Source organism: Oryctolagus cuniculus, chromosome 11, assembly GCF_964237555.1.
Source record: "Oryctolagus cuniculus chromosome 11, mOryCun1.1, whole genome shotgun sequence".
Classification (NCBI taxonomy): Eukaryota; Metazoa; Chordata; class Mammalia; order Lagomorpha; family Leporidae; genus Oryctolagus; species Oryctolagus cuniculus.
In genome coordinates this window covers 96,596,551-96,616,315 of record NC_091442.1, presented here as the reverse complement: position 1 = coordinate 96,616,315, position 19,765 = coordinate 96,596,551, and the positions used below count along the sequence as shown (strand labels likewise).

General features: G+C 41.2%; 1 protein-coding gene across 1 annotated transcript in view; it reads right to left on the bottom strand.

The window, feature by feature from the left end:
• CRADD (CASP2 and RIPK1 domain containing adaptor with death domain) overlaps positions 1 to 19,010 on the bottom strand; it is a 256,993-nt gene extending 237,983 nt beyond the window's left edge. Inside the window, exons 1-2 of the mRNA XM_002711202.5 lie at positions 18,855 to 19,010; positions 17,010 to 17,072 (exon numbers count right to left, since the gene is read on the bottom strand). The gene's annotated coding sequence lies outside the window, so the exon portion shown is untranslated. The remainder of the gene's footprint in view (positions 1 to 17,009; positions 17,073 to 18,854) is intronic.
• Between the last annotated feature and the right edge of the window lie 755 nt (positions 19,011 to 19,765).

The window sequence follows — 19,765 nt, the reverse complement described above, 5'->3', positions numbered from 1 at the left end:
TAAATGCATGCATACAAGAAATCTTAAAAAATTCATGAAAAACGCATCAAATGAAGAAACTATGTGGGATTTGTCATAATGGAACACTTTATACCAGATGGTTTAAATAACTCATAATTCTTTTCTCATAATTCTATAGGCTTCAGAGTTCAAAATCAAGGTGCTGGTGAGAGCCCACTTTCTGACTCACAGGCAACTGCCTTCTCAATATACCTTGATGTGGCGTGGAGAGCCCTGGTACCTCTATCTCTTCTAATAAAGGACAGTAATCCCATCACAAGGGCTCCATCCTCCTGACTTATTCTAACCCGATTATCTCTCAGAGTCCACCTCCAAATACTCTCACACTGAGGATTAGGCTTCAACATAGGAATTGGAGAGGACACAAATACTTGGCCCTTAACATCAGTCCAAACTGAATACTCCACCTGTGAACATTATTACAAAATGAGCAAGCAGGGTTCAGGCTCTGCGGAATGCTAGCCATGATCAGAGACTCATGTGGGGTGGGGTGGGGTGGGGGTGATGGTTAAAATATTGTATGGCCCCTTTGCTATCAGCATGTTTCTATGATTTTCCAACATACCTGAGTGCCAGGGGGAAATAAATGAATTTCTATACTTACCCACTTCATACTTCTCATCAACTTGTCATTGTCATTGATTGCTCTCCTGTCAAGATGATGGATTATAGACTTTTGCCATCAATTATAGAATTTAATAGTCAGTTACTCAATGCTTAAATGTCCCATTTATCCTTCACGCAAAAGTCACCACAATTTTTAATTTTTGAAAAAAGAAAAGAGTGATTTGATGCATTCATTTCCTAAGGTTAAAAAATGACAATCATAAGCATAAACTGTTAGAGTCAGATTTAGATAAATGATTATAAAAGCCAATTTAGTAACACTATCAATTACTACAAATCTAAATAACTATTTCCACATGAAGGCTCGTTATGTTAACATAGCCAGGTAACCGGTTATTGAAAGACATAATTATTCGTAACCTGAACACTATGCTGACTCATCACCATGCTGAAGCAGATCACTAGCTACATAAAGAGGACCCAATTCATTTATTTCTGACTCCATAAATTTCTATACAAAATAAGAGCCTTTCTTAAAAGGATCTATACAAAATAAGATCCTGGATTTGTAAGACAAATTTCCAAGCTTCCCAATGTCAAAAGAAGCTTTTAGGAGTCTCTCACACTTACTCTGTGCCCTTCAGCCTCAGAACTGAAACCAATGACTCACCATATTAGTTCTCTGGCAATAAACTGACATTTCTTGGTGTTATTCTCTGTGATTTTAGCTATAAATGACCATGACTATTTCTCCTCACTGCAAATTCACACAAATAAAACTTTTTAATAATTACAAGGATTTTCAATAATAGAAGACTCACAGAATGATCAATTCTACAATTAATGTATGGGTTTTGGTTTTGTTTTGTGTTTGTTTTTTTCTGTTTTTTCTCCGTGGTGAATTTTTTTCACCATGACCCACCAACATTTTCAGCTTAAATGATGTGAGAAATGACCATGGTGTATTTTCATAAAAGACCTAGCTTAGCCTTATTGTAGCCATGATACTGGACCTCAGTAGTATGTAGGATAGAGGGTTACAAACCCAAAGTAGGTCAAGTGTTCAGCATGCTTTGCAAATGCTGCACCACTTGTTATCTTTGTAACCTTCAGCAATTCTGTAATCCCTATTCACTGGATGCCTGGTACACAGTGCTCTTGTGTTTCTGTTCCTGGAGCCTTGATCATACCACAGTGTAACTTCCCTTCCCCTGTCCTAGATCAGCCCAGCAACATCCATCCCCGTTACCTCTCACCCTGCCTCAGGCATCGTGTTGGGTTTAGATTGTACCTCCCAAAGTTTCTCAACCAATGAGAAACTGGGGGAAAGGACCTCTGTGCAGTAGGGATAAAAGGAGCTGAGTCTCTGAGGGAGGTGCCTGCTTCCACTTGCTGGTCACCTCTCCCAAGCTTGGGTAATGATACAGATCTCACTTTCTGCTTCCCTAATGTGTCTAAGTCCATCCTTTGGTGGCTAGGGGGTCTCAGGTGGGCTTATTTCCCACAAATGAGAATGATGTTATAATCATCAATGAAGAACTGATTCAAAAACTAGCCAGTGGTGAGGATGTGGGGAAAAAGGCCCACTAATCCACTGTTGGTGGGAATGCAAACTGACAAAGCCACTATGGAAGACAGTTTGGAGATTCCTCAGAAATCTGAATATAGACCTACCACATGACCCAGCCACCCATTCCTCAGAATTTACCCAAAGGAAATTAAATTGGCAAATAAAAAACATGCACCTCCATGTTTATTGCAGCTCAATTCACAATAGTTAAGACATGGAATCAACCTAAATGCCTGTTAAGGGAAGACTGGATAAAGAAATTATAGGATATGTACTCCATGGAATACTACACAGTGGTTAAAAAAAAAGGAATGTGGTCACTTGCAACAAAATGGAGGAATCTGGAAAACATTATACTGAGTGAAATAAGCCAGTCCCAACAAATATCATACTGATCTGTGACAACTAACTGATCACCTAAAAGAAACCTATAGAAGTGAAATTGACACTCTGAGAAGCAATGACTTGATCAGCTCTTGTCCTGTCAATGAACAGCTTATTACTTTATTTTTTATTTTACTATTTTCTTTTTCTACTTAATACTATTGGTTGAACTCTTTACTTAACACAGAATTATTCATAGGTGTTTAAATACAATTGAAAATTACTCCCAGTAAAAAATAAGAGTGGGAATAAGAGAGGGAGGAGATGCACAGTTCAGCACACATTCACATGGACTTACCCCAAGGGTAAAGCTAAAAACTTGCCATAGGATGCCAAATCCCATTAAGTTGGGTGGTACTAATGCCATCTTACTAGTTAAAGTGATCATTTTAAGTGTGTAACTGATCATATAGATAGGAAAAAGTGTCCAAGTGATCATATAAATAAGACCAAGTGTCTGCTAATAACAATAGATAGAATTAAAAGGAGAGAATGATCCAACATGGGCAGCAGGTCACACAACAGACTCATAGCATGACAAATGCCATAAACAGCACTCTGGCCTCAGAATCAGCCGTTAAGGCATTTGGATCTGGCTTAAAAGCCCATGAGAGCATTTCAGGCATTGAAAGCCAAGACACTGTGGCAAAAAATGACCTATATGAAAGATCTATGTGAGATCCCAGTGGAAAGAAGGGGCCATCAAAGAAGGAGGCACCTTTCTCTGAAGGGAGGAAAGAACTTCCACTTTGCTTATGGCCCTGTCTAAATACTGACAGAATTTCTGGACTCAAAAGTCTTCCATAGCCTTGGCAGCTCATGACAAGAGCCTCAGGTGATCACTGGTGTCATAAATAAAAGTGTCAATTGTTAAATCAACAACAGGAGTCACTGGGCATTTGATCCCCATGTAGGACCTCTGTCCTTAATGAGTTGTACTATGAGAATTAATGCTAAAACCTGTCCTCAAACAGCACTTTATACTTTGTGTGTCTGTGTGGGTGCAAACTTGAAATCTTTACTTAGTATAGAGTTGGTCTTCTGTATATAAAAATAATTAAAAATGAATCTTAATGAAGAATGGGATGGGAGAGGAAGTAGGAGGTGGGACAGGAGTGGGGGTGGGAGGGCAGGTATGGGGTGGGGAGAACCACTATATTCCTAAAGCTGTACCTCTGAAATTTATATTTATTAAATAAAAGCTTTCAAAAAAAAAAAAAAAAGGGGAAAAATAACTAGCCAGTGGGAAGCCCACTGAACTAAAGAAACCTGATGTAGGACATGGCTGTCTGACTTGTCCTGGAAAAATCTCCTACTCCATTCCCAAGCTATTTCAATCTGCTCTCCATAACCTGTCCGTCTCTCTAGGCCACCTGTTTGTCCTTATTATTATAAATTACTCACCAAACCTTGTGCAGGCAGAGCAATATGCAAGTATTCATTCATCTGACCAGCCTTTACTTTGTGTCAACCATATGGCAGACACAGTTGGAATCTCTGCAGTGTCCAGAATCTAAAGCACACGCACCTTTGAAAGGATATGCATGTATACAGATCATAGGAAATGGTACAAGTCAGCAAAGTACAGCAGATATACAATGACCAATGAATATTTGAAAACATACTCACACCCATCAGTAATCAAAGAAATGGAAACAAAGATGACAAAGAGGAACTATGTATCACTGATCAAATTAGAAAAGGTTTTTAAGCATGTTAATATCCTATAGAAAGTTTGGAAGGGACTTGGTTCCTATGTAACAGTTCCTCCCAAATCTTCCTTATTAACAAAAAAATACCACTTTCTTTTGAGGTATTGAATCCTCTAGGACACGTCTGGGTGATATAAAGCCATCATCATGTGGTCTCACTGCCATGCCTGAGATGTAATTCAACCTTGAGACATACGGGGAAATCTGCTGAGGAGGAGAGGCACCTAAACAGGGTCTTGTCTTTGGTAGAAAGGGATCCAACGTAGTAACACTCTGTTTTCTTGCCTTTGGTTCTTGTTCACGTGCCCCCTTGACCCAATAACTCTATTTCTAGGATTTTATCTTTAAAAAAAATCAGAGAAATGGGCAAAGATTTACATACAGAGTTGTTTATCTCAGAATGATTCACTACAATAAAAAAATTAGAAATAATCATAAATGTCCAAAAACAAGAATTTGGTTAAATTACTTAAGAAACATGCATAAGCTACTACATATTTGCTAAAAATTTTATTTTGTAGATGAATAGAAAAACCTTTTGTGACATATTGTTAAGAAAGAAAAGCAAATCCAAGCTAAATTTAAGATGTTTTGAAATGAATTATACATATATGTACACATCTGTCCATCTATCCCCCTGTATAGTGGAAGAATGGGAGATTTTTTACTTATTTGTGCTTATTTGGACTTTGGAAAGTTTGCAGTATTTACATTTTTTGATCTTTGCAGTTGAAGAGAAAATGCTGATTTTTAAAAAGCTGAAGCATATTGGGGCCAGTGTTGTGGCACAGCAGGTTAAACAGCCACTTGTGACAACAACCCATAGCAGAGTGGCAGTTTGAGTCCTGTTGACACCACTTCTAATCCAGCTTCCTGGCCTGGGAAGGCAGCTGAGGATGGCCCAAGGGCTTGGACCCCTGCCACCCATGTGAGAGACCAGGATGGAGTTCTTGATTACTGGCTTTGGCCTGTTCCAGACCTGGCTGTTGTAGCCATTTGGGGAGTGGACCAGTGCATGGCAGGTAGATTTCTCTCCCTCTCACACTCTCTCCCCCTCCTCCCTTCCTCTATCCTTTTCAAATAGATAAATAAATCTTTAGAAATTGAAGCACTGGAGCCAGTGCTTTGGCTTAGCAGGTGAAGCCACTGCCTGCAGTGCCGGCATCCCATATGGGCACCAGCTTGGGTCCCAGTTGCTCCAGTTCTGATCCAGCTCCCTGCTGATGCACCTGGGAAAGCAGCAGAGGATGGTCCAAATCCTTGGGCCCCTTGCACCCACACGAGAGATCTGGAGGAAGCTCCTGGCTTCAGATCAACTCAGCTGCACCTGCTGTGGCCATTTGGCGAGTGAAGCAGCAGATGGAAGACTTCTCTGTCTTTCCCTCTATCTTTCAAATAAATAAATAAATCTTTAAAAAAAAAAAAAAACTGGCCAGCCCCGCAGCTCACTAGGCTAATCCTCCGCCTTGTGGTGCCAGCACACCGGTTTCTAGTCCCGGTTGGGGCGTCGGATTCTGTCCTGGTTGCCCCTCTTCCAGGCCAGTTCTCTGCTGTGGCCAGGGAGTGCAGTGGAGGATGGCCCAAGTGCTTGGGCCCTGCACCCCATGGGTGACCAGGAGAAGCACCTGGCTCCTGTCATCGGATCAGCGTGGTGCGCTGGCCTTAGCACACCGGCCGCGGCGGCCATTGGAGGGTGAACCCACGGCAAAGGAAGACCTTTCTCTCTGTCTCTCTCTCTCACTGTCCACTCTGCCTGTCAAAAAAAAAAAAAAAAAAAAAAAAAAAAAAAAAAAAAAACCTGAAGCATATTTCTGTGTTTTATTAGGGCACAAAGAAGAGTTCTGAGGTGAGTAGGACTCTTGGCTGGTGAGGTAAAGGGCTGTTAGCGGAGCGTACTCACCCTCCTGCTTTGGGGAGAAACAAATTTCTGTTGTTCTCCACCATACATTGTGACAGCAGCCCAGGGTCACTTTCTGGACTTCCCTACACCACACCTCAAGTGCCTATGCCTCTTTCCTACTGCAGATAACATAGCCATCGAGTCTGGCATGGCCCCTGCAGCCAGCACATGCAAGGATTGGACACAGTGCCTCACTGGAGGACTGGAGAAGCGATGTTGCTGTGTTATAAGTATCTGATCTGAGGGCAAGTGGGGAAAGCTGCCCAACCCCGCAAAGTCAATTATGGCTGGTGACTAGAAGCCATCCTCAGAGAATCATTCTTTGGAGTACATAAGAAGAAAAGTACATGTCTTGTCTCCCCATACAGACAGCCCCCAACTTCAAATGCTTTGACTTCTGACATTTTAACTCTATGGCGATGTGCGTGTAATAGAAAGTATATTCTGAACTCGGAATTGGGGTCTTTTCCTGGGCTGTTGATGTGTAGGGTAGCCCTCCTTTGAGATGTTGAGCAATGGCAGTGAGCACAGCTCCCAGTCAGCTCCAAGTTCAGGAGCAGAAACAACCGCTGCTCTACAGTGCACTGTGTTGCTAGGCTGGTATGTTCTCTACATGAAATATGGGCAATCCATGTAGTCTTATGACCTCTTCCACTTACGAGGGGTTTATTGGGCTGTAACCCCATTGGGAGTTGAGCATCTGAATTCCTTTTTCAAGCCATTCAATGCCAGCAGGGAGCACTTCACACTACACAAGTTTATTTCTTGAGCACACAAAGTTCAAAGCTAATCTTGGTTGTGCAGCTCTCTCTCAAGCCTTCTCCAAGTGGTAACTCAGGAGCCTGGGCTCCCTCTATCTGTGTCCCCACCATCTGGTGGTTGCAAGATGTCCCTGCCATCAAACCAGCCAGGAGAAGGGAGGAAGAAAGGAAATGTGAAAGATGACACGGGACATTTCGTAAGCCGCCCTGCAAGAGACACACAGACCAGTTCCTTCCACATCCATTAGCCAGAACTCAGCCACCTTGTCCCACCCATACGCAAGGAGGGTGAGGAATTCTAACTTCACTTTGTGTCTCCAAAAGCAAGAAGAGCCAGACATCGGTGAACACTAGAGCGATCTGCTACATATGGAAAAACAGAAACTCTTAGGTTCCCCCAGCCCCTTGACCTTGTCCTATGTGAGACTTGGTCATGTGCATGCTCAGGCTAGCTCAAGGAGGGTTCTAACGTTTACATTCTCCAGAAAAGACTAACAAATAACCAATATACTTTCCAGATTTAGCTTTTACATCACACCTGTTGAGATCGACTTTATTCATATCCTTCTTATTTTTCTGAAGAAACAAAATCTCAAAGAAATTGCATGAGTGGCCTAAGTCCCCAGGGTTCTAGTATCAAGGACAGCCGTGGCTAGATTTACATCCTCCAGATTCCAAAGCTGGGCTCTCTTTCCAGTTCAATGAGAGCATAAACTTTCAGGAGGGAGAAAATCAAACTTCTGTCCCTTCTGTGTAGGTGCTTCTCTCGGGTCACTTGCAGTCGCAAGGAAGGGAGAATGACAGTGTGAAGCCACCAGCGCGAGGGAGAAAGTCGATGTGGGAGCGATGTGAGGAGTGCAGAGAGGAAAGGGAGGCACACCGGGCACCTCAGCTCCTTCTCCGTTTTACAGAGGTGCTGGCTGGCATTCAGAAAGAAACTCTGATCGAAGTCAAGAGGGTAGGAATCCTCACTCTAGGCAGGCCTGCATGTTGTGTTTGACATCAGAACACACTCCAGAGTCTCACAAAGAAGTTATAGGAAGCCCCGAAAAAAAAAAAAAAGCAAGACCCATGGCCAGGACCTTGAGTAACGGCACTAAGATGAAAGGCACTGGGTCTCACAGCCAGTGAGAAAGAGAGGAGAAGGACGAGGGCGAAGGAGAACTGTAAGCCACCTTCGTGCACCATAAATGATGAGATAACCCTGGAACGACAGCGAACAGCTGCTCCTGTCCCCGGAGCCGACAGCTGCCGCCTCTGCTGGCTTTTCCACCACCAGCTCCTTTGACACCCAGCCTGAGAGAATTGATGATCAAGGCTCTCCCGTGTGTCAGCGGAGTCTTTGCCTGGAGAAAGGTCTTTAACTGTTGCTGGGGCGAGAGGGAAAGTGCCAGGTAGGAACGACCTTGACGGAATTAGAGAACAACAGACAGCGCTCAAAGCCAGCTGTGAAGAGGGTATGGATGGTGCTGGCGGGGCGTGGGTTCCCACATGTTTCTGTGGAGGTTTTCCACAATGGTCCCAGGCAAAAAGAGAAAAAGGGACAATGTAGCCAGTTTCTCTTTTAAATTTATTCCACTTAAAGAACCGGCCTTTATTCCAAGATTCTTTCATTCTTAGTTTTGCTGTTCAAATGTCCCTTTGTGAAATGATAATGATAGAAGATGACATCCCTCTATTTTTTCCTCTGCTTGTACTCGTAGCAAAATAAAATGTTGGCAAAACTGTATCAGTCCTCAACTTCTTTTCTTTTTTGTTGGTCCATGAAATTCGAAAGTCTGGTACTTATTCAAAAGTCCGGAACTCTTTAAGAATCAAACACAAGAAGTAAGAAAAGAAGACAACTTAGAAAACACCCACATGTATTAGAAGAGCAAATCGCACGGATTTCAAGGACAAATCAGTGCTCAGAAGTGGAGCAAACAATAGCATCTTTGAGGAAAGTCGTCATAGCAAACAGAAAAGGATTAAATTGTCGGTTTCTATCAGCCTTAGGAATCTGAACTCTCTGTTCCTTTCAAAGACATGTTGGAAAAGCGAGTAGATGGCTCAACCAACCCTTGGCTGTTACTCACAATTATCGTGAACATGGGAAACACAGCTGACATGAAAAACTAGGGGCTATTAAACTTTTCAGAATGGATTACAAAATACTAGCCAGGAGCCAGCTGCAAAGATTTCTGACAACAGAACAGGAATACTGAGAAAAGCTAACAATAGCAGCTGTTTTGCAAAAAAGAAGGGTGAAAGAATGAGAGTGACAGATAATGAAAATTCACCATGTAACTGATGGAATAGAAACTGTTTGGAGGCTACTGCTACACTTCTACTGAGGTCAGAACATGACAAAATGAGACTGCGGCAAAGAAAAAGGCTTGGATTAAAGTGCACATGAAAGGGGCAAGAGAAGCCTTGTATTTCAGACACGCGTGCACCAGTGTAATTGTCATTTGCAGCTATGTTAGTACATAGGTATCTGAAGTTGCAAATGTTCCTGAGTTGCAACAGCTTAAAGAAACACAACTGGGGGCTGCCGTTGTGGCGTAGCAGGTAAAGCTGTCATCTGCAGTGCCGGCATCCCATACGGGCTCTGGTTCAAGTCTCAGCTGTTCCACTTCTGATCCAGCTCTCTGCTATGGCCTGAGAAAGCAATGGAAGATGGTCCAAGTCCTTGGGCCCCTGCACCCACGTGGGAGACCCAGAGGAAACTCCTGGTTCCTGGCTTCAGATCGGCACAGCTCTGGCCATTACAGCCATTTGGGGAGTGAACCAGCAGATGGAAGACCTCTCTCTCTCTCTCTCTCTCTGCCTCTTTGTATCTCTATCTTTCAAATAAATAAATAAATCTTTAAAAAGAAAGAAAGAAAGAAAGACAGACAGACAGACAGACAACTGGGCAGTAAGTACAAACAAACAGTAGATGATCCATTCCCTGAAAATTGATACTGTTCATTTTGCTCTATGTTTGTAACTTTTTATTGGAAAGGAAAATGATAGAGAACTATGATAGAGAAGGAATTACAATTTACTAAACACCTAAAAATGACCAGGCACTGTGCTTAAAACTTTCTCTATATTATCTCATAAACTTCTAACACAACATTCTGAGATCTGTTAGATAGTCCCATTTTCCAGCTGAAAATACTGAAGCTCAACAATAATAAGATGCTTATACCGAGGTCTGTAGCTGTCAGCCCCATAGGCTGTTTCGTCATTACCTCCACACCCAGGTACAGTCTCAACGCATTTGCAGAATGAGTGATTATATAAACTAAGATGAAGACAACCACTTTTCTCTGGAGCCCTCCTCTATTGCTGCCTACTTCATCACTTCAAGTGATCCTTCCAAACTCCTGGGTCTTCTTCCCTTGGTACTGAATGTTCTGCCTTCACATCAAAATTAGTTTATTCCGGGTCAACTTTGTGGCACAGCATTTTAAGATACCGCCTGTGGGGGCCAGTGCTGTGGCATAATAGGCTAAGTCTCTGCCTGTGGTGCTGACATCCTGTTTGGGTGGCGGCTCCTGTCCTGGGAAAGCAGTGGAAAATGCCCAAGTGCTTGGACCCCTGCAGCCACATGGGAGACCCTAAAGAAGCTCCTGGCTCCTGGCTTCAGAAAAGTTCAGCTCCAGCCATTGTGGCCATTCAGGCAGTGAACCAGCAGATGGAAGACCTTTCTCTGTCTCTCCCTCTCTGCATCTGTAACTCTACCTCTCAAATAATTAATAATAATAATAAAAATCTTTAAAAAAAAGACATTGCCTGTGATATCAGCATCCCATATGGGTGCCAGCTGCTCCATTTCTAATCCAGCTCCCTGCTAATGGATGGAAAGTAGCAGAAGATGGCCCAGTGCTTGGGTCCCTGCCACCTATGTTGGAGTCCCAGAAGAAGCTCCTGGCTCATGGCTTCAGCAGCCATTTGGGTAGTAAGCCAGTGGATAGAAGATCTCTCTCTTTTTTTTTTTTTTTTTTTTTTGTTTTTTGACAGGCAGAGTGGACAGTGAGAGAGAGAGACAGAGAGAAAGGTCTTCCTTTGCCGTTGGTTCACCCTCCAATGGCCGCCGCGGCCGGCGCGCTGCGGCCGGCGCACCGCGCTGATCCGATGGCAGGAGCCAGGAGCCAGGTGCTTTTCCTGGTCTCCCATGGGGTGCAGGGCCCAAGCACTTGGGCCATCCTCCACTGCACTCCCTGGCCACAGCAGAGGGCTGGCCTGGAAGACGGGCAACCGGGACAGAATCCGGCACCCCGACCAGGACTAGAACCCGGTGTGCCGGCGCCGCTAGGCGGAGGATTAGCCTAGTGAGCCGCGGCGCCGGCCAGAAGATCTCTCTCTTTATAACTATGCCTTTCAAATAAATAAATATATTATTTAAAAAATTAGTTTATGCATGCTTTCAAGCAAGCTGAGAAAGTCTGTATGTTGCGCTAGAAGAGAATTTATCCAATCAAATGATACATAGTTACACACTAGTGGGAGAAGATGAAGGAACAATTCCCTTGCTGGGTAGAGAGAGTAACCCCATCTGTATTAACAACCTGCGGAAGGGAACCCCACTCCTTCCCTGGACCTGACCCCACCACTACATAGCACCTGAAGAATAGACCCAAAGGACTAGAAGTTCAAAGGGGAACAATGATGTACCTGAAGAACATCACTATAAAAGAAAGATGACAAAAAGAAAGAGAGCTAATGCCATAGATAAGTAACAAATGTTAAATATGCATAGAAATCTTCAAACAAATAAGAGACAATATTGATAGAGCAAAATAAGAACACTCAGAATAAGGAAAACCATGTACAAAAGGTGGTTTCAGAAAGTGCGATAGTTGAAATAAGTAATTCAGTAATTAAGATGAGCAACACAAGGAATACACATGAAGAACAAATTGATGAGCTGTGAAATCAAGTGTGAGGAACATACCCACCACATATCACACCCAGAAGAGATAAAATGATGGAAAATGTATACAAAAAGTTGAGCAATAAGGTAGATGGACATAGAAATGTCAACTAGGAATTCCTGAAGAGTGCAGGAAATGTTTTAAGAGATAACAGAGAATTTCCAGAATTAAGGAAAAAAAAATTTTTTCAGTTTGAATATCCTTATAGAATGCCCAGCAAGATTAAGGTTGGGGGGTATTCACAAGGGCAACATTTAAATGCATTGTGTTAAAATTTGTATCCATTAAGACCTGAGGCTATGAAGTTGCTGGAAGAAAAGGTATGGGAAATGATTCAAGACACTGGTTTAAGTGATGACTTCTGGATAAGACCACTAAAGCATAGGCACTAGACATATGGGATTATATTACACTCAGAAGTTTCTGGACATAAAAGGAAACATTCAGTAAGAGTGAAGAGACAGCAAACAGAATGGGAAAAATATTTGCAAGCTACTTATTTGACAAATGATTACAATCTGTACTATATCACCAACTCAAAAAAAAATCGGGCCGGCGCCGCGGCTCACTAGGCTAATCCTCCGCCTTGCAGCACCAGCACACCGGGTTCTAGTCCCGTTTGGGGCGCAAGATTCTGTCCCAGTTGCCCCTCTTCCAGGCCAGCCCTCTGCTGTGGCCAGGGAGTGCAGTGGAGGATGGCCCAGGTGCTTGGGCCCTGCACCCCATGGGAGACCAGGAAAAGCACCTGGCTCCTGGCTCCTGCCATCGGATCAGCGCGGTGTGCCGGCCGCAGCACGCCAGCCGCGGCGGCCATTGGAGGGTGAAAGGAAGACCTTTCTCTCTGTCTCTCTCTCCCACTGTCCACTCTGCCTGTCAAAAAAAAAAAAAATCAACAATTTTAAAAAAATTCAGGAACTGGAGTTGTAGTGTAGTGAGTAAGCCACTGCCAACGATACCAGCATCCCCTGTGGGTGCCGGTTCGTGTCCTGGATGCTCCATTTCTGGTCCAGCTCCTTGTTGATGGCCTGGGAAAAGCAGCAGAGGATGGCCCAGGGGCTTGGGCCCCTGCTACCCACATTGGAAACCTGGAAGAAGCTACTGGCTCCTGGCTTTGGCTTGGCCCAGCCTCAGCCATTGTGGCCATCCGGGTAGTGAACCAGTGGATGGAAGATCTCTTTGTCTCTGCCTCTCCCTGTCTTTGTATCTCTTTCAAATAAATAAATAAAAAAGGAACTCAACAGATAGTTCTCAAAAGAAGACATAGAATGGCTAGAAACAATTGATACACTGCATATCATTAGCCATCAATATATGCAAAATCAATACACAATGAGATATCACTTCACCCCGTCAGAATGGCTATTATCCAGAAGATAGCTATTTTCTATCTTCTGGATAATAGTGGTGGAAATTATGTGGAGAAAAGGAAACTCTTATATACTATTGATGAGGATATAAATTATGCAGCCACTTTGGAAAATAGTATGGAGATTTCTGAAAGAAACTTAGATAAATACACTTGCCATATGATCCGGCAATCCCATTGCTGGATATGTACCCAAAAAACATGAACACATTGTATCAGACAGATACCTGCACCACCATGTTTATAGCACCACTTTTTACAGTAGCCAAAATGTGAAGTCATCCAACGCATCCATCATCAGAGGAAGGCATAAAGAAACTGGTATACACACACAATATCATTCAGCTATGAAAGAGACTGAAATTCAACTGTTTGAATCAAAATGGATGCCCCTGGAGGACATGCTGTCGGGTGGAATAAGTCAGACACAGAAAGACAAATTCCACATTCTCTCTTACATTTGGCAGATAAAATTAAGGAAGAAAAAAATTTTTTAAAATGAAAAACAAAAAAGGAAAGAAATGCCTATGTGTGTCATTATTGCTGCAAATTGAAAAAATGTATCTAGATAAACTATCTTTTCTATGTAAGTGTGCAATAAAAAATTTAAAAGACACAGACTGTTTATTATACAGAGATTCTTTCAAAAAACTTTAAGAAAAGAGATAAATGTAAGAAATTTGCAAAGAAAGGTAAAAGGAAGTAAGTTACTTAGAAATAGTTGTTAAGCAAAATGGAATTCAAGATCAAAAAAGCTCTGGGGATTAGAAAAAGGCGCCAAGTCTAATAAAATGCTAAATAATAAAATGTGAACATCTCTCCACTAAATAAAGCAGCTGCGGGCAGAACTATGGAGAGAACAGAAGGTGCAATTGCTGGATGTTTCATAGATCCTTTTCAGACATTGATAGACCATTCAAACAAAACAGAAATAAGAGCAGCAAATGCATGGATTATTTGAAAAAATCAATCAAATTAAACATGGAATAAGCAGAGAATACATATTCTTTCCAAGCAAATAGACAACTCATAACAATTCCATCAAAATGTAAATCTTAAGTAAAAGATTTAACATCTTACCAATCATGTTCTAATAAAACTATAGGATATTCAAAAATATTCTTTATATCTGAAAAAAAACACAATATATTCTAATAAAGTTACTCTTGGATTAAAGCAGAAATTACAAGAAGTATTAAATAATGCTTGGAATTGAATGACACTGAAAATGTTACTAAAAGAAATTATGAAGGTGGGAAAGTATCACTATGTTCCTAAATCTACATATATGAAATACATGAAATTTGTATAGCATAAATAAAATTTTTAAAATAAAAAGTTAAAAAAAAGAAAAACAAGAAATTGAAAAGAATGAACTAAACTCTTAACATTGTGCAATTTGAGTAAAAAAATTGGATCAGCCCAGTGAAATACAAGGGAAAGAAATAACAGAGGTAACCTCAGAAATACAACAGAGAAGACTAATAAACCCAGTGTGGATTATTTGGAAAGATGAAAAAAGTAGACAACTCTAGTAAGATTAATCAATAAAAAGCAGAATTTTTAGTGCAAATTTACCATTGAATGTTCACTTTTACTCACTCAAACAATACATGTTTTAGATATGATTCACAAACCTATTTCAAACACAATGAAGTGGGCATCGATGGAGCATATACAATAGAAGTAGGATCACTGATGAAAGTAAAAATGTAAATATAAGGGTTTCACATGAACTAACAGGATCAGAATTCCATGCATCAGATACCATGGGCAAAGGAAGGGTCTTTGAATTATTTGTGTGAATATAATTTTGGGGAAATAAAATGAAATCTTTCTTCACTCTTTACTTTTTTTCAGATAGATTAAAAAGCTTGATATTAAAAATGAAACCAATGGCTAAGTTTATAAAATGACTATCTTATCTTGATTTGGGAAAGGCTTTTGTACATAAATGATAAAGGAAGCAGCAAAGGGGGGAAAATAAATGCTTTGTCTTAGTTAAAATGAAACCTTCAAAAAATAAAGCTTTTTGCTCATTAAAGAGTCATAAAAAATTAGATGACAAAAGCAAATAGAAAAGAATATTGCAACAAAAACTAGAAAAGAAAAAAAATATTAAGTATTTGCACAAATAAACAAGAAAACATGAAAATAGACCTCATTAAAAATTGGACAAAAGAAAAAAATTGTAACACTCCACCAAGAAAATACAATTGGCTAATAAAAAAAGAAATCTCAGTAGTAATACAAAAAAATGCAAGTTAAAACTGAAATTTTCCCATCTACCATATCTGCAAGCCAATGCTATCATCTATTCTTCTTGGAAATATAAACTAGTGCCATAAGGTACATGTCAAAAGACTTTGACTTGGTAATTCCTCTTTTTAAATATTTATTTATTTGTTTGTTTATTTATTTCCACTTTTTTTGAAAGGCAGAGATGGAGGCACAGACAGAAAACTTGTATCAGCTGGTTCCCACTCCAAATGCTCACCAGAGCCAGGGCTGGACCTCTCTGAAACCAGGATTGGACTCAATGTGGGTCTCCGTGTGGGTGGTAGGGACCTAAGTGCATGAGCCATCATCTGCCGTCTCCGAAGGTGCCCGTTAGCAGGAAGCTGGATCAGAAGTGAAGGAGCCAGTCTCCAAACCAAGCATTTCATTATGGAACATGGATGTCCCAAGAGGTACCTTATTAGTTGTGCTGCACACCTGTGTCCCCACCCCTGTAATTCCTCTTGTAAGCATCTGTCCTTGAGGAGAAACCTATACACTCATCAAAATGGGAAAGCTAAATTTGATAGCTCCTTGTGTGAAGTAAAACTTCATCTGGTCCTCAGGCCCTGCCAGCAGGAACTCAAAAAATATTTCTTGGCTGACCGTGAGATTCTATGCAGCAGTTGGAAAAGAAGGAGTTCAGACTGACTTGGAACCACCCCCTAGACTTGTTGTTAAGTGAAGAAAACGAGGTGAGAAACAGGATGAATGATCCCATTAATAGAAAACTAAAATCAGAAACAAAAGCAACAAAAAACAAATATTTCACCCTCCCTCTTCTTCTCCCTCTATGTCTCTCTCTGTGTATGTGCAAATGCATAGACAAATATAAGAAAAGCTACACGGAGACAATAAATGTGATTATGTTTGTGAAGGAGATGGGGATGGCCAGGGAGAGCAGCTTCAGAGGGGCACTATTTTATTGTTGGGATGGTTTTAGCCATAAATGTATTCTCAGATTATTTGTGTACTTTAAAAAAAAAAAAAAACATTTTCTTAAGCATGTATGTGCAAAAATGCTCATGACACGGTGTCATCGCTAATACTGAAAAGTGGAAAATAACCCTCAAGGAGAATAATTAGATGCATGTTGGCCATGGAGTTGTTTCTGAAAAAGAGTTGAGGGGGAGGTGTTTGGCACAGCAGTAAAGATAGATGTCTTTCGGGGTCACCTGCATCCCATATCAGAGTGCCTGCGTTCCAGTCCTGGCTCCTCTCCTGACTCCAGTTTCCTGCTAATGCACATCCTTGTAGGCAGCAGTCCAAATACTGAGGTTCCTGCCATTCATATGGGAGAGCTGGATCAAGTTTCTGGTTCCCAATTCTCCCCTCAGCCTGGCCCAGCCCTGGTTATCATGGGCTTTCGGGGAATGAACCAACAGACGAGACTCACTCTCTCTCTCTCTCTCTCTCTCTCTCTCTCCCTCCATGCCCTCACTGCCCTTAAAATATAGAAATTAAATTAAAACAGTTGAGAGGAAATGACATGGAACATTATTAAGTGAAATAGAAACAAAAATTTTGTGCAAAAGATACAGACCTACCTTAGGAGAAGCACAGTTATTCAAGTAGAAGCCAAGTGACCTCAGAGAATTTCAATTTCACACCTAAAAACAAAGTGCACCAAGGAAAATAATTATATAAGTAATTAAAAGACTATAAATACATATTTCTTCTCCTTTTTTCTCTTAAGTGGTTTTTAAAATCAATTAACAGACAATATGTAGGTAATAGAAGTATTGGGCCTATAATAAATGGAAACATAATATATGTTTTGGGGCCAGTGCTGTGGTGTAGCTGGTAAAGCCATCTCCTGCAGTGCCCGCATCCCAGTGCTGGTTCCTGTTCCAGCTGCTCTACTTCCAATCCAGCTCTCTGCTATGGCCTGGGAAAACAGTAGAAGATGGCCCAAGTCCTTGGGTCCCTGCACCCACATGGGAGACCCGGAAGAAGCTCCAGGCTCCTGGCTTTGGATAGCACAGCTCCAGCCATTGCGGCCATCTGGGGAGTGAACCATCAGATGGAAGATAGCTCTCTCTGTCTCAACTTCTCTCTGAAACTCTGTGTAAATAAATCAATCTTAATAATAAAAAAAAATTAGCAGAACCAACTCTATAAATGCATGCTGATGCTCATTCCTTTTCCCAACTTATTTAAAGGACATAATATGATATATAAAGTATTAATTATACCAATGTATTGTTGATTTCCACATATACAAATGTAATATTTATGAGAGTACCTCAAAACATTCATCAAAAATTTTATCAAAGATAACTTTATTTTGGTGCAAACAATTTTTGAAGTTCAAATATTCAAGGAGTCTTCAAAAAGTTCATTCAAAAATGCCTATTATGGGGCCAGTAATTGTGGCACAGCAGGATAAGCCACTTGCAACGCTGGGATCCCACACAGACTCCAGTTCAAGTCCCTGCTGCTCCACTTCCAATCCAGCTGCCTACTAATGCACCTGGGAAAGCAGCAGAAGATGACCAAGTCCCTGGGACCCTGCATCCAAGTGGGAGACCCAGATGTAATTCCAGGCTGCTGGCTTCTGCCTGGCCCAGCCCTAGTCATTGTGGTCACTGGGGAAGTGAACCCATGGATAGAAGATCTTTCTCTGTCTCTTCCTCTCTCTCTATAGCTCTGCCTTTCAAACAAATAAATAGATTTTTTAAAAACACATGGGGCTAGTGCTGGTGCTGTGGTATAGTGGGTAAAGCTGAAGCCCGCACTGACAGCATCCCATATGGGTGCTGGTTCGTGTCCCAGATGCTCCACTCTCTATCCTGCTCTCTGCTATGGCCTGGGAAAGCAGTAGAAGATAGCCCAAGTCCTTGGGCCCCTGCACCCTCATGGGAGACCCAGAGGAAGCTCCTGGCTCCTGGCTTTGGATTGGTGCAGCTCCGGCCATTGCAGCCATGTGGGGAGTGAACCAGCAGATGGAAGACCTCTCTCTCTCTCTGCCTCTCCTTTTCTCTCTGTGTAACTCTGACTTTCAAATAAATAAATAAATCTTTAAACAGACAAAAAAATTAAAGAAAAAATAAAAATTAATATGACAAAATTATTCACAGAATTCAAAAACATTTTTTTTGCTCCAAAATAAACTTATCTTTTAATTCCATTTTCCACAAACTTTTAAAAGCACCCTTGTATAGAGAGAATAGCATGCGTGCACAGACACACACACACACACACACACAGCTATAAAGACTAAAGTACCTACATCTTGCTATAATTAAGTTAGCATAGAACTGATCAGGGGCCCGCCCTGTGGCACAGTAGTAAAGATGCCAGTTTGGACAATCACATCATGTATTGGAGGGCTTGGATTCTAGTGCCAGCTCATCACAGTTTCCTGCTAATGCACATCCTGATTCGAGTACCTGGATCCCTGCCATTAACATGGGAAAGTCAGATTGAGTTCCAGCCTCCTGGTTTAGCCTGGCTCAGTTCTAGCTGCTGTAGGCATTTGAGGAGCGAGCCAGTGATAGAAGATGCTTCTCTGTGTTCCTGTCTCTTGTCTCCGTCTGCTGCTCTACCTTTCAAGTAAATAAAAATAATTAAAGAGAAAAGGAGAGCAAAATTTAAAAGCAAATAACTGAAGTCAGTTCTGATAAGCTAAAATGTATACAGCAAGATCTAGCACAATCACTAAGAAAATAACTGAAAAAAAACTCAACAGTGCAAGAAATATCATTGAAGAAATTAAAATGTTATGCTATAAAATAATGATACAATACAAAAATGCAGCAAAAGAGAATAAAGAAACAAAGAGGACAAAAGAGAAAAAAAGAAAATGGCAAGCATAAATCCAACTATATCAATAATAATGTGAATGTGAATAGATTCAATTAGAGATTATTCAATAAAAGATTATTAGATTATTAGATTGGGGGAAAAAACAAGAATCACCTACAGATACATACCATCCACTAGAGACACAAGACACACTTCAGATTCAAAGACCGAAACAGATTGAAAGTAAAGGACAGAGTGAAATGCCACGCAAACAGCCACTATGAGAAAGCCAGTGTGGCTATACTAATAGACAGAATATGTTTGAAAGCCAATAAAAAAAAAAGTAGTAGAAATTGAGGGATATGTTACAACAACAGCAGAGCCAATCCATTAGGAACATGGAACCATTATCAATATATCTCTGAATTTAATGGAGTCCCAGACACATGAGGCAAAAAGTGGCAGAATTGAGGGAAGAAATAGACATTCCACAATAATAGCTGAAGATTTCAATATCAGAACCCTCCTTTCACTCATTAGTAGAAGTAAGCAGAAA